The sequence below is a fragment of the Zootoca vivipara genome, chromosome 2 (assembly GCF_963506605.1).
Source record: "Zootoca vivipara chromosome 2, rZooViv1.1, whole genome shotgun sequence".
Lineage (NCBI taxonomy): Eukaryota > Metazoa > Chordata > Lepidosauria > Squamata > Lacertidae > Zootoca > Zootoca vivipara.
In genome coordinates, this window is record NC_083277.1 from 24,510,426 (window position 1) to 24,526,418 (window position 15,993).

General features: G+C 40.1%; 1 protein-coding gene across 3 annotated transcripts in view; it reads left to right on the top strand.

The window, feature by feature from the left end:
• ATXN7 (ataxin 7) overlaps window positions 1-15,993 on the top strand; it is a 97,706-nt gene that overhangs the window by 205 nt on the left and 81,508 nt on the right. The window contains exons 1-2 of one of the 3 annotated variants that reach the window (XM_035106747.2): window positions 6-148; window positions 15,455-15,547. The gene's annotated coding sequence lies outside the window, so the exon portion shown is untranslated. Of the gene's footprint in view, window positions 1-5; window positions 149-14,243; window positions 15,548-15,993 lie in introns of those variants that run through there. The other 2 variants (XM_035106748.2, XM_035106749.2) reach the window with 2 other exon arrangements.

Sequence of the window (15,993 nt, forward strand, 5' to 3'; positions counted from 1 at the left end):
CTGGGCCGGCCGGCCAGAACCGAGTGAGCGAGCGAGCAGGCCTGGCACGGGCGGGCAGCCGAGCGCGGGCGGCAGCAGCGGCGGAGGAGCCCCCGCCCCGCGGGCCCCGGCCTCCAGCAGCACCTCAGGAGGGCTGCTTCCCCGCCAGGTGAGGGCGAGGCAGGCGGTGGGGTGGGCGAGGGGATGGGGCTCCACCCCTCAGCCACGCTGCCCAGGGTTGTGGCCTGGTTGTTGGCCACCAGCCACGTAACCTTTGGTGACCTTTGCACAGCCACCACAGTGATGCCACCACAACCGTCCAGCCCGCTCTATGGGCGTAGCACCCTCAGCGCCACCAAAGGCCTCAGGCCGTCGTCACCTGTGTCTCCTTCATGACACCCGCAGCCCCCCTGCGTTGCCCCCCCTTTCACCTTCCACAGCCTCACTAGATCTGGCCTCTGTTGTCGCCACTGTGCTGTCGCTGTCGCTGCCAGGACAGGTGTCATGCTGTCATCTCCGCCGAAATGCCCTGCACTGTTGCGCCGTGGTGTCATGGCTTCTTTGGACAGTCTCGTTGCCATCTCCCTTGCTTACTGTCTCCTCTTCTTTAGCGTCCTCCGCCGACCCCATTATCGCCATGCTGGTTTTACAGTCCGCCGTTGATACTGTCACAGCTGCTGTATAAGAATTGCTGCCATATATCCATTAGTGATACCGTTCCATTGGGTTTTCCCATAGTACCGCCATCTTCTTTGCCGCTGTTACCACAGCTTCTTTTGCCTTCCCCCTCATCACTTCATCAGCTTGTCTGTGCCATTACAACTTTCCTTGTGGCGCCATCATTGCAGTTGCTTCCCTTGTTTCTTTCACTTTCATATTTCCCATATCTAGGTCAGGTTTGACAACTCTTCTATTTCTCTTTAAGCTATTGGAGAATCACCACTACCAGAATGGTATATATGTTAAGAATGCTTGATGTTGCCACCATTCCTTTTGTACTTGCCTTTTTTGCCATCCTTGCCATTTATCTCATTACCATACAAGAAGCCCGTCCATACTCATTACTCCTTTTGCTGGTGTTTATGACATTTTCCTTTCCAGCTCATAATTGTTGTGGCATCTGTTTTGCTTATTATTGCTTCTGAAATGTTTTGCATCATTGTTATTGTGGCCTTTGTTAGCACAGTTGACTTTCTTGATTTCATGCTTATTAGATCTGCAAATATTTTGGGGAAACCATTTATTTCCCATTGCTTTATCTGAAATTACTATCACAAGCTCCACTTAAATTCTTTTTGTCATTGGATTTTGATGTAATTGTAGAGTTGGAAGGGACTCCAAGGGTCAACTAGTCCATCCCCCTACAATGCAGGAATCTCAGCTAATGATTTTTGCTATTACAGTACTAAAGTAGTTGTTTCTGCTCTCTTTGACATTCTTCCAACAGTGATAAGTATGTCATTATGAGCTCCTTTGATAGGAATTTCTCTTGCCCTGATCCATTTGTGAAGCCATACAGTAGATTTGGTATTTGCTCATGTTATAGTCTTGGCTTTTGGCATTGTTGTTTGATACATCACTATTGCAGTTTTTCTTTTCTACTTCCCTTGTGCATGTTTGCTACATTTGATTCTGTTGCCGTCATGGTACACGTTGATAGATCATAATGCTTGGCCAAGCTCCTATTACCACTCTGTAACAACTGAGGAGCAACAGTGCCATACTATTGGTAAATTCAAACAATAGGAGCGTATTTGACCATTATTCTTCCTCTTGTTTGTTGTCCTGAGGGAAGTCGGAGGATGTCAAACTGACAAGATAGCTCAGTGGCAGGATATCTTTAACTCACTCCATTGAATACAGTCCTCTTTCATTGGTTGTGTTCTTAAGCTGAAAGCAGTCTGAAGTACGGCTGGATTCCAAAATTCACTATTCTGTACAGTATTCAGATTTTGGGCAAATACCAAACATGAACTGTCAGACACAGAACCATGGATGTCAGATGTTCAGTTTTGGCTATCTGATTACACATGGTTAGTGGCTAATCCCCAACATGAACTGTAGCAGTAAATTCTCTTGTGAATTTGGAAGAAGAGTGACTTGGTGTAAGCATAGCTGCTTTCATATTTATATCGGTCTTCAGGACTTCGCTTACTGTTTTCCCGACAATTTAAGTATCAGCTGCTGACAGTGGAATGAGGAATGGTGTTCATGCTGAGAGGTGTAAGGAAAAGAAACAGAGGTATATTTTGTTTTAGTTGTGTTCTTATTGGTCTCCCTGTTCTTCAGATCAACTGCCTCTGGACCCAGTCAAAGCTCCTGCTGTGGTTTAGAGGTGAGAATGTGGAGGAGAGAGAGTGAGTTATGGTAATGTATGGAAAGAAAAAAGAAATTAAAAGAGTAGTGAAGCTACAGAAGCACTGTAGGGTGCTGTAGTCTGTAGGAGGACAGACCCTGAAAACTGCAGTGATGTTAGTGAAAGCTGTAGGCCTATAGAACCACTGGCTTTGATATTGGAGAAATCATGAGCTGTACCATATGGGATTTATTTATTTTTTCAGGCAAAACATGTCTTAAATGTTTGAATGTCTGGCCAGCATGTTTCATCTTCTTTTTCAGTAATTCCATTTCTCAGTTTCTTCCTTACATTTTAAAATGCATTAATCCATTTCTCACATATTCAGAATATTTGTTTTCCTTTGCAGGGCCTTTATTTTATTTTGACAATATCAATAAATGATTTACAATGTTCTGAACAATGATCTGAAGAACATTAAGGTGCAATAGTTTCCAATTTGTCCTGCTTTGAATGTGAACTGGCTTAGGGATTCATTTTGAACTTGAAGATAACCTCTGATAGAAACAGGAAATGTTTTACAAGATTAGTCCAGTGGTTTGGTCGATTTTATATGCCCTTGTGCTCATTGAAATTTTACTAGCCATCACAAGTATGCTCTAAGCTGCAAATGTAAAACTGCTTCTTAATTTGCAGGTCTCATTAGGACAAAGAGAGCTCAGTAGTGTTGGGCCTATATTTTAGGGTTTCAGCTTTTAGCAAATTGTTCAGAGGGAAAGTGCATCCTAACCCCCAAAATAATCTGTAGTCTTGTATACAGTATGCCCTTCTTTTGAGAGGTGACAATATGAAAACTTGGAAGGATAGATTATATTACAAACAGTTTGCTTTGGTGTATATAAACAATGTTAATCTGAAGTGGCAATATTCCTATTGATTACTGCAGAGACCCTTAAGCAATTTACTTCACAGAGTCCTGTTTACTTCAGTTAGGGCTGCTGTGCATTAAACTTTCAGGGTTAAGACCCAAAGTCCCCATCTACAAATTTACTTCTTATCAAGCACCATCTGATTCAATATTTATGCTTGCTAATACAGATTAGAATCATAGGGTTGGAGGGGACCTTTTAGGTTCTCTAGTTCAACTCCTGCTTGATACAGGAATTGCCATTTCATCTTGACTACAAACTGGGAGCATGGCAAAATGCAACCTTATCTTTCCTGGAAGCCTAGCCATCCTGATTTGTAACAATTTTCGGAAGAGTATATCTGTGTTGTTTTTTGTTGCAAGAGATTAAGGATTGTATTGACTCTTAGCTGGTAACACTGAATATTTTCTTCTTCCTGTGAGATGTGGAACAACTGGTTTGCTTAAGTGAGCTGTATTGGTTTTATTAAGCTCATTATTTGCCCTTATAGACACCTCTGGTGTGGTGTACCTTGAACACTCCAATTGTGTAGTGCATTATCGGCATGATGTGGGCTACTTAATATATTTTGGATAGCAGATACTGCCTCTAGTTCCCGCCATGTCTAAATTAGATAGGTTGAGCATTATGTGATTCAGGATGGTACTGGCTTAGATTGTCAGCCTTCCGCTCTACCTGTGACAGTGTTGTTGTATAATAGGCAAAAAATTCCACAGGTGAGGTGCATTTCCATGCTTTTGAATTTTGTTTTGTTTTTCTGCACCAGCCTAGAAAAAAGTGGGAAACCCGAATAGAAGCACTAAAGGAAATGCATATTCTGCATAAATGATTGCAGGGAAAATACTAATGCAGAGGGGGAGATATAATTGCAAAGCAGTTGAGGAGTTCCTTAGTCTTAACTGTGAATTCTGCCTACTTTCAGTGCCATTCTTAGCCAGTGTTAATCACAAAGATGCAGTATAGCTGGGGCGACATTTGGAGAAGGGACAGCCCCTAAGTGAGTAATCATACTTCTGGTGTATTACCTGCCAATACTTGATGTAGTCATTCATGCTTGTAAATTCTCAGTTGCTTGTGGCACGTTATGAACAGTCTTTAAGCTGTGAAAGCTTTTATCAAACATTTATCCTTCTTCTCCCTTGTAAGTGATTAACAAATGATTAACACTGATACATGTAAGTGGTTAGGCAGGCAAGAAAAATAAATATGTATTTTGGATTTCAGTTCTGTAATCATTCTTTTAATATGTCCCCACTACAAACACCCACCCACCCACTGCATTTTGTAATAACTGCCTTTGAAATTCCAACAAAATAGAATAATTAAAATATCAAAAATATAATAGCAAATAAGAATAGTATCATTAAAACATTGTTAACAGTGGCAAATACTGAGCAGGAGCCAAAACCAATTTCAAAACCCTTAAAAGCCTGGGGAAACATCATCAACCAAAATTTTTTACCTGTCATCTAATATAAATCTGATTTGATGCCAAGAGGGGGCAGAATTCTAGCATTGAGATGTCACCGCCTAAAAGACCCTCTCTCTGATAAGACACGATCATATCACCTCAAATGAGGTAATTAGAGATGAACTGCTAATGGTAGTCAGGTTGTTATAAAGTGTTTATTTTGAGCCAGGGATCACCCCAGTTTAAACCATGGAAACCGTTTTGAGTTTCAGGAATATGAGATGTAGGAACGACACATATTTCAGTACATAGTAACTACATTATTCCCAACATATTAGTTGTGGTAGGCCTTCCCAATCTTTGTGTGTGACTTCTGAGCAGGCTTAAGTTCTAGTTCTCACTTTGGAAATTTAGCCCACTGTGTACATAATGAAGTTGCATTAATCTGAGTCACACCATTGATTCATGTACCTCTACAACGCACTCAAGCTAGTACTGACTCCCCAGAGTCATAGAGGGAGGTCTTCCCCAGCCTTGTTCTCTGATATCCTTGTAACTGGAGAAGCAGAGATTAAAGCAATAGATGTAGAGGGGAAATAACTAAGCAAAAGCAAAATGATAACCTCAACTAGAATGTTGTATCCTAATTGAAAACCCTACATAGAAATATTCAGTCTGTCATCTGTCCTTGTAATTTTTCTGTTTCAAGATTCCTTGGTAGTAAGCTGCACTTTTCTATATACCGTATATTCCGGCGTATAAAACGACTGGGCGTATAAGACGACCCCCAACTTTTCCAGTTAAATTATAGAGTTTGGGATATACTTGCCGTATAAGAAATACGACCCAGCGTATAAGACGACCCCCGACTTTTGAGAAGATTTTCCTGGGTTAAAAAGTAGTCTTATACGCAGGAATATACAGTACACTTAACCTGAGAATAAAACCCCTTGAACTCATAGGTGTTTCTGAGCAGGCATGCTTCAGATTGCTTTGTTAAATGTTGTTCTTCCTGGGCAACTGTTCATACTTTTCAGAACACTCATTTGTGAGTTAGACAGGAAGAACACAGATCCTCATCCTGAAGATGGACATATTAACTTGCAGTAGCTGGTGGGAGAAGCTTCATCGTGCTGCTAGGTTTTTCCCTAACTGTTTTATGTCTCAGGGCAACCTTTACTTGAAATGGAATTTGCCAGTGCCTGTGTTCAACCTCTGGTAATTTGTTTGAAAATGATTTGTTTTGCTTGGCAAGTTTCCTCTTTTTATCTGTCAGACCTCCATTAAGTATGTTCAACTGATTCTGCTTCTCCCTCCCTTGTCCCTTGCCACTAAGTGGGGCCCAAATATTTACCTTGCAGGGAAAGGAGGGTTGATTATACATGGGATTTTAGTGACAATACTAGATGGTTGATCTTGAGACAACTGTCAGGTGACTGCAGAGGAAGAAAGTTCAAAGGATAGCTGCTCTACCACATGGTGTCTCTTTCTGTCTTTTTAGTTTGATAACTAGGTTCTTCACTGGCAGGTTAGCCCAGAGTACGTGCTGAGAGGCTGCAGGAGCGTCTCCTTTGGTCATATGATGCCTAATAAATGTTTCACATAAATATTGTGGTCTCATTTTGGTCCCCAACCACACGAGCTGAAAGTTTACTTAAATTAATAGGCTGTAACAATGAGAATTTTAGTTTCAATTTTTGCCGTGGTGAGAATTACAGTTGTACATTCTCAGTTGCTTCATGTGCAAGCCTTGTGAAATCAGAGGAGCTCTCGCACAGCAGCAATCCTTTATGAATTGTACCTGCAGCAATTAGGATCTTCTGTGCCTGCTTTAACATTTTTTAAAAATAAAAAATAAGGTAAACCCTGTAATTATTTTAGTGCTATTTATGAAGCGCTCCTTTATTGTTCTCTTAGAGCATAACAAGGTGTGTCATGCTGCAATATCTCCACTGTCAAGTGTGTTTCAGAAATTGGGTTTGGGTCTCATCCTGAGGAACTGACTGTCCTAGAATGACACAAGCTTGTTTAGTGTCTCATCATATTATACTCTTGTGAGGACAGTATCACTCTTCTAGATAGGAGGAATATTCAGTTTAATCATTGTCTTTCTCTATGGATGGACTAAACATAAGCTAAGCTTCTCCATGACATCCGAATAAGGAGATGCTGTGCAAGCTTTATACAAGTGTCTTCATGCGGGGTGGGCTGGATGAGGGCCAGTAAACTAAATTTCAATCCTGGGAAGGTGGAGTTTCTGTTGGTAGGTGGTTTCCATCTTTGGAAGACTGGCCAGTTGCCTGTTCTGGAGGTTGTTGCACTCCCTTAAGGGGAGCAGGTACGCAGCTTGGGGGTACTCTTGGATATATCTTTGTCATTAGAGGCCCAAGTGACCTCTGTGGCGAGGAGTGCCTTTTTACTAGCTTTCTCTGGTTTGCCAACTTTGGCCGCCATATCTGGAGCAGCATAACTTGGCCACTGCAGTCCATACATTGGTAACCTCGGGACTGGATTACTGCAATGTGCTCTTTGTGGGGCTGTCCTTGAGCCTAGTCCAGAAGCTCCAGCTGCTGCAGAATGCAGATGTTATACTGCTGATGGGAACAGATGATTTGACAGTATGTCACACCTCTGCTGAAACATCTGCACTGGTTGCTATGATGTTTTCAGGCCTGGTTCAAAGTTCTTGTGTTGGCATACAGTGCCCTGAACAACTTGGGTCTAGGATACCTGAAAGACCACTGAGATCATCTGGAGGAGTGCTGTTAGTTGTCCCCTGTGTTACAGGAGATCTTATTTTAAGTTCAGCCCTAAATATGGCTGAATGGCTTCATGAAATAGATTTCCATTCCTGCTCTCTACCACCCATAACCAAAAGTAGCCTACATGGCACGAAGTCATTTTTTTAACCATAGAACAGTATTCAGGTAATAAGATTCTTTTGACACCATATATATTTTTATTGCATGATATCCCACCTTTTTCTCCAAGGTGGTGATGAACATGGATCTCCACCTTCTCATTTAAAGCCCCCAACAACCTTGTGAGGTAGCTTAGGCCAGTGGTTCCCAACAGGTGGTCCGCGGACCCCCAGGGGTCCGCGAGCTATGCCAGAGGGGTCCGCAAGATGCTATTAGAATAAAGAATATATTAAATATATTTCGTATGATAACAGATTTTTTTGTTTTGGCCGCTTCCTGCATGAGCAGAGTCTAGCGCAAAACTAGAATTAGATAGAGGCAGTAGTTCTGCTGTATGCCGTTAGGTGGCGCTATACAAACACTACTGTTTTGCAAAGAGGCAGCGTGCGCATTCTAAACGCTCACCTCCCCAAGATGCTTTGCGTGCGTCGGCTTCATTTGTGCGCTACTGCACAGGTACCCTGTCTTCTCCATTCCCCTCCCTCCTCCCTGGCGCGCGCTGCCTCTTTGCAAAACAGTAGTGTTTGTAAACAAAGCGTTGTTTTTCGCAGAAGCTACAGTTCGCGTAGTTAAAAATGGACCGTTGGTTTCAAGTTTGGAACCTAATATTTCAGAAATAATGGACGCAAAGGACAGATTTAACGCATCTCATTAAGAACTGAAAATTAAAACTAACTGTATACTGATGGAGTACTCTGTTGTAACTGTAAAAAACGTATAAATATAAAATATAAAAAGACTCTTAATTTGGCTCTCACTTTTTAATTTTAGGATTAGGAATTAATGGGGGTCCTTGTCAGAATAACGGCTCGATGAGGGGTCCTCGAGAAAATTTTGTTGGGAACCCCTGGCTTAGGCCAAGAGGTTTACAAAGAAGTTGCTGTCTTGATTTCAGAGTAACTATATCAAGGAAGTGCCATTAGAGCCATTGGTTTTATGTGTGCTTATAAATATAAGGAAATCAGAAAATGCAGATTTATCACGTAAATCAGGATGCAACCCCCCCATGCACAGTTACTTGTAAGTCCTGTTGAATGTGGTTTGGCTTACTTCTGAGTAGAAATGTATAGGATTCTGCTGTCGATAAGTGAGACTTCTGTTTGATATTTATTTTGGCTAGTACATATTCCAATGATTAGAAACTTTTCTGTTAGGTATTCATGGGGGGGGGATAACAGATTTCCCCTTCATTCCCCCCAACCAAATTTAATTTGAAGGCAACACATTCAAGTTTACTCAGTTTTCCCTTATGCTTGATACATTACAAGTGTTTTGTCTTCCTCTGTAATTAATGCCCCTCCCTCTTCCTCATCCAGCATCATCAGTGATGTCAGCAGGAGTGTATATATCTCAGCTGTATAGGCTTTCAATGGCATTTACAGGGCAAATTCATTTTACGCTTGTACTCAAAACAATATTTCAGCATTTCATTATACAGTAATATTAATCAAAAGGCTATTTTTAAAATGCTGACATATATAGATAGATGAAGTGATTTTTTCCAGCAAGTTTATAATGTTTTGTAAGGATTGTCAGAGTTTCAGTTTAAAAGACTGGAAAGGGAAACTATCGAAGTTAATCATTGTTTGAAAGAGGAAGGATATACAAATAACTCCTTTGCTTATGAAATCATGCAGTGTCTTGAAAATATGGACTCTTTCAGTTTCTCTTTCTTTTGAAGGATTCTTAATGTCACAGAATCAAAAGTTTATTTACAGGGAAATCAACATCCTTTGTTTGTTGTATTATATAAAATGCTATATTACACATACATCCAATATGGCAGGTATATGGTAGAGGCATTTTTTTTACCTGTTGCTATGGTGGGGTCAGCAAGAGTAGTGGAGGACAGTTAATCTGCCCTCCCCAAAAAGATTCGTAGAAGTTGACACTAAGCAATTCCGTTTCTCATAGATATCCTGTCCTCATATAGTTTCTCGTTGCCCTCTAAAATTGAAGCCACTTGCAAGGTTTGTTGTTTTTTTGAGAAACTCAGAGGTTTAACTGCCATGCATTTTAAAAAAAGAAATGTATACAGTGGTACCTCTGGTTACGAACTTAATTCGTTCCCGAGGTCCGATTTTAAGCTGAAACTGTTCTTATCCTGAGGTGCGCTTTCACTAATGAGGCCTCCCGCTGCGCGTGCGCCTCCGTCGTGCAATTTTTGTTCGCATCCTGGGGCAAAGTTTGCAACCAGGAGCAGCTACTTCCGGGTTAGCGGAGCTCGTAACCTGAAGCGTTTGTAACCAGAAGCATTCGTAAACAGAGGTACCACTGTATGGGAATAAATGTGTTTCAAGGAACAAGCTTGCAAGCAATACTGTATGTGTCATGTCATTTCATTTCACTTTTAATTTGTATACCACCTTTCTATATTACTATGCACAAGGTGGTTTACAGCAACAGCAACAAAATATACAACAAAGAACACACACCTTAAAATAATCTGATCCAATACAGGAAGTCATAATAAGACATAACTTTAAAATGGAACAAATAATATCAAATAAAGTAATATTCAATAAAGTTAACTCTCAAAACATCAGCTAATGTTGAGCGAGCCCCAGTGGGTTTGCAGTAGGTGCCCAAGGATACCTAGTACCAATATTGGCCTGTGCAGGACTTAAGGGTGTTCATAGCCCTTCACATTTTTAAAAATTTTATTTTTGTAATTCCTGCAAATCAAACCAGTACTGTTATCCCCATATTGTGCATGGCAGGCCAAAATAGTAGTTTGGACAGTTCATGGATAAGTTGAGATTCGAATTGGGGACTTCTTAATTTATTACAGCTCAGTCTCTGAACTACAGTGTTATGAGTCAGTTCATATAATAGAGGAGGCAGCAAGAAGAAGGAAGCTTATGGCAAATGCTGCAATTGTATTTATAAGGTGAATGGCAACCACATAGAAAGCCTTGCTAATGTGTAGGCCTGCCAAGGGAATTCCTTCCTTAGGGATTTCGCCTGCCACCAACATTTTTGTAAACAGTCTTGGAAACTTTGCTGAAGAATAGTATATAAATATTTTAAATGAAAAATAAATATTAGTTGAAACTGGTGTGGAAATACTGCAGATAGTTTTTGCATTTCTGTTTTACAGAGTGCTTTGCCATTATGTTTACCTCTCTGCCCCACTCAGTGAATAGAAGACAAGTAAATTATTGCATATAAGCAAATACATGAGGCAAATATACCCTGTTTCTCATATTTTAAGACATACGCATAAAATAAGCCATAGCAGGATTTTTAAGCATTCAAGGAATATAAGACATACCCCGAAAATAAGACATAGTGATAGGTGCAGCAGCAATGCCGGCCACAGCAGGAGAAGGAAGAAAAAAATAAGACATCCCTTGAAAATAAGCCATAGTGTGTTTTTTTGAGGAAAAAATAAATATAAGACATGTCTTATAATATGAGAAACACGGTATTTTGATATTTTGTCATTCTATACAGTGAACAATTCAGTTCGAGCTTGGCATACATTATTTATTTTTTAAAAAACCAAACTTGAAGTACACATAGTTCTATTGCATGCACTATTAGTTCTAATTTCTCCTTCAGCAGGCAGCTATGGTACAGAGTACAGGAGATGGCTTTCTTCTTTTCTTCCCAGAAACCAAAGCAACGTGGGAGGAGAGGAGAAGCCTCTTTTTCTCTCCTTGCTGCCCTCTCTACCCTCCGCAGCAGGTTTCCGTTTTGTTGTGTGTTGCTTGAGAAATAGGCTGTATAAATCACTTTGTGTATGTGGAGCTTCACTCTTAAGTAATTTAATAATCATTGCCTGTTTGCCATGTGAACGTAGTGATACTCCCGTGTGCACAAGGAACTGCTTCTATCTAGGCAAATGAAATTATTTCCTGGCTACTACAGAATAAGTGGTTTGTATATCACAACTGCAAAAAATATTTTGAAGTAGTTTGTTTTTATGCCCTCTCCCATAAGCTCATTTGTACTACTGTTATGTTCAAAGTTTGCATGTAGAACTCTTTGTGTGATGCTGTTGCTGGCATGGGAGACAATGGAGGAGTGTGGCTTTGTGGGTAAAGTCAAACTGTTGGCAGGTTGCAGTGCCTGTTGTGAGTGTAGGGACCAATATGGGAGGGAGATGTTTTGTTACAGCTGGTGCAGTTGAAGACCTAGCATATAATAAATAGCTGAAATATGCTTCTTCAGTTCTATTGGAGCAATTCCTGGACAGCAATGGAACATCATTATTAATGGAACATCAGTATAAAGGCTTTATGTAGGGGTGTATGTATGCTCTGTAGTACATAAAACAATATTTTCATGCAACTAAGAGGTCTCCATTCTGCATGAAAAGCAATAGAATGTCCCTATTTTCATGAAGAATGTTGAAGGGTATGGTATTACTAATGTAATTATAGCATTTAGCTTTCGATGCCATCGACCATGGCATCCTTCTGGGGTGACTGCCCGAACTAGGGGTGCGTGGCACCGCTTTGCAGTGGTTCCAGTCCTACTTGGAAGATCGTTCCCAGAGGGTGTTGCTTGGGGAATGCTTTTCAGCTCCATGGAACTTTCAATGTGGAGTTTTGCAGGGCTCAGTCCTATCCCCTACATTGTTTAACATCTACATGAAACTGCTGGGTGGGGTTTTCCAGAGGTTTGGAATACGTGGTCAGCAGTATGCTGATGACACTCAGCTCTGTTTCTACTTTACATCTGCAGGTGAGGCAGTGGAAGTGCTGGACCAGTGTCTTGCCTCAGTAATGGACTGAATGAGAACCAACAAACTGAAGTTCAATCCAGATAAGACTGAGACACTGTTAGTGGGTGGTTCCCTAGACCGGATGGGTGGAAGATCGCCTGCTCTTGATGGGGTTACTCTTCCTCTGAAGGAGCATGTTCGTAGCCTCGGGGTACTCCTGGATCCTCTACTGTCACTCGTGGCTCAGGTGGCCTCAGTGGCCTGGAGTCCCTTCCATCAGCTTCAGCTGGTGACCTAGCTATGCTCCTATCTGGACAGGAATAGCCTAACTACTGTTGTCTATGCTCTAGTAACTTCAAGGTTAGATTACTGCAATGCGTTATACGTAGGGCTGCCTCTGAAGACAGTTCAGAAACTTCAGCTAGTGCAGAATTCTGCAGCCGGGTTGCTCACTGGAGCAAGACAGTTTGAGCATATTACACGACTGCACTGACTACCTATTAGTTTCCAGGCCCAATTCAAAGTGCTAGTTTTGACCTATAAAGCCTTAAATGGCTCAGGACCACAATATCTCAAGGACTGCCTATTTCCATATGAACCTACCCGGACCCTGAAATAATCTTCTGCGGCCCTTCTTTGTGTGCCTCCTCCTCGAGAGGTCCGGAGGGTGGCTCCCTGTCTGTGGAATGCTCTCCCCAGGGAAGTTCGCCTGGCACCTTCATTATACACCTTTAGGTGTCCGGCAAAAACATTCCTTTTTAACCAGGCCTTTGATTGATTTGATTGACATCCTATGCCCTTTTAAAATGTGGGGTTTTTTTGGGGGGGGTATTGTTTTTATTTTGATTACATATTTTGTGGTTTTATATTTTGATTTTATTCTGTTAACCACCCTGAGACCTCTGGGTATAGGGCGGTATATAAATTCAATAAATAATAATAATATATTAATGCTAGTAAGTGTCAAAATAGGCTAGATATCACTTCTGATGAGTCCTCTGGTTGAAAATACTGTAATGCTGCTTGTCTCTGCCATCTATATTTCAGCATTCCTTCTAGGATAGCATTCCACTCTGCGTAATGAGGATGGTAAATTTTGTCACTAGATCAAAAATCCAATGCTTACTCTGTGCTTCCTACCTCCTTTAGTTTTTGTATTCTAAGCACAGTATAGTTACCCTTGAAATAGTTTTAATCTCTGCAGCTGCTTTTTTAGGCCCTTTGTACTGCCAATTAAAACCCCAGTTAGTGGATTGGTGGGTAAAGAATCTCAGTCTCTCACTCGCTACCCCCCTTTCAGCTTGCCATCTCCACCTCCCTTTGTATCTCTGTCTCTCTTTGGCCACTGAAAATGTAGGTCAGATTGCATCACCATAAAATGGAACAGTCAGAAAGGTGTTTGAAAAATGCTGACATCCTTAGCCTGGGGTGCATGCCGCTGTCTTTTGTTTACATTGAGAATAGCGATGTGCGTTGTACCTGTAAATGAACAAATCTCCTCTTTAAGGTTAGTGGTGTGGCACATAAATTATTAGTCAGATTTTCCTATTCTGTTTTTGGATAGTAAATTAAAATTGTACAAATAAACTTACAGTCATTTACAGTAGTGAAACATTAGGGAACTCATTTCAACATTCTGTTTATGGTAGCCATAAATATTGAAAAATGAGTTTTCTGGCACATGTAGGTTTAACAATAGCTTTGGCATACTGTATTTTAATATCCATGTGCTCCTTCCCTCAGATGCAGATTAATGTGTTTTACATTTTGGTTTATTTATGTTTTTGTTAGTAGTTTGTAAATAATCTTGGGCATTTTATGGGGAAAGCATTAGAATGTGTTCTTATTGATTGACTTACCCATCTCTTCTGTGAAACCTTTCACAATTATTAATCATAATAATTTTTTACCAGACATATTTTTTACGTATCTGAAGAAGTGTGCATGCACACGAAAGCTCATACCAAAATAAAAACTCAGTTGGTCTTTAAGGTGCTACTGAAGGATTTTTTTACCAGACGGAAATAAAGATTAACAGAAAATATATCATAACAATTCAAACTTTTATACTTCTTTCTTTGGATACAAAGTTGGGCATAATATGAAGAGAGTTCTTTACATATAATATATCCTTGATGTATATTAATACAATTTATCTAACTAAGCCTTCAGTTATTTGAAAATTAGTAAATGATGGAAGTATTTTAGTGAGAGAATGCTACAACATCAGCATACACATTTTTGCCGCTTTGGTGTTTAAATAAAAACAGCTACCTGAGTTACATAAAGAGCAGAATTACTATGTGTGAATACATCTTATTATCTCATTAACAATTCTGTCTACTTTTGAAGATTATCCGGAAGTTAAAAGGAAAATTGCTGCAGATGGAGCTGAATCTGCTATTGACAATAGCCTGTGATTGACTGTTGGGGCAGAAATAAGAACTTTGAAAGTCTTGTGTGCTGTAATTACGCAGAGAAAGAAACATCAAATAGAGAAGTCAAACACTAGTGTGAATGCTTTGAACATACTTTATTGCGAAAGAGTTGGTTCTACAGGTTGTTCATTAAGAGGACATTTAGATAGTTGCATTAAGGATACTGAAAGTCAGCAGTTGACAGTCAAATGTTGTGCCTATGAATTAAAGATTTCAGTATTGTCTATATGTTGGGCTACTTCTGGGAGTTTGCTGGCATTCTGTCAGCATAAATTGCAGCATTCCTAGAAAGTATGCTTTCATACATACATCTACAGTAAAGTTCTCCACAAAGAAAAATAATTGCTTAACAGGGCAATCCTAACCATGTCTACTCAGAAGTAAGTCCTATTGAGTTCAACGGGATTGATTCCCAAGCAATTGAGGTTTGGATAGCAGCTGAAGTTTGTAGCAATCTGGGTATGATTTTTTTTTCCTTGTAATCTCAGGACTAAGAGAGCTTTTCCCTTTGTCTGTTAGCTTTACCTAAATTTTCTTAGTTTAGTTCTTACAAAAAAATTTTTAAATCTAAACCGTTTGCATTTAAGACTTCATTCTATTATTCAAATGCAGAAACTACAGTAATAAGAATTTAGCTTTAAGCAATTCTATTCAAATAAGCTTGAGACAATATTAATAGTAGTATTAAGTGGCCTGCATAGAAGAGAATGATCAGGATAATTTCAATTAAGTGTTTTTCGCTTCTGCAAGATAAGATGGCAAAATCTTATTACTGTAATAGTGATTGTTACCATGTGTTTCATTGCAGATTTAATCAAATATAAGAAAGAGGAAACTTCCACAGTCCAGGCAGATGATGATCAATTGATATCCCAACCCTGAATTTTACCAGACTTTTAAGGTACTGTGACCTACTAACCTATATATATAGAAGTATGTTCCTCAACTATTATGTCTGGGTACTACAGATGCAAGAGATACTGAGACACAAAGGGCAGCAAGAATTTGAAAAGGCAGACACAAAAGTTGTTAGGAATGCCACAATAATATTAAGAGCTGCTAGGTGTTAAATTATTGTTTTGTGACAGAGAGGTATTATGATTGTACATAATATATTGTGACCAATGACACCAACTTCACCCACTCTGTTGTGCTTCTACAAGTCTCAAAGGTGATAGAGAGTATTGGTGTAGGGGGGAAAACCTGTTCTCCCCTTTCTAGTTTTTAAAGGGGTTGGATACATATATACTGTTCAAAGAAAAACATAGAACGGGATTTTGTAAATTGTGGGAGAAAGACTGTGCTAGCAAATAATATTTAAACAAAGGCTCCCCAAGTTACAGTGAA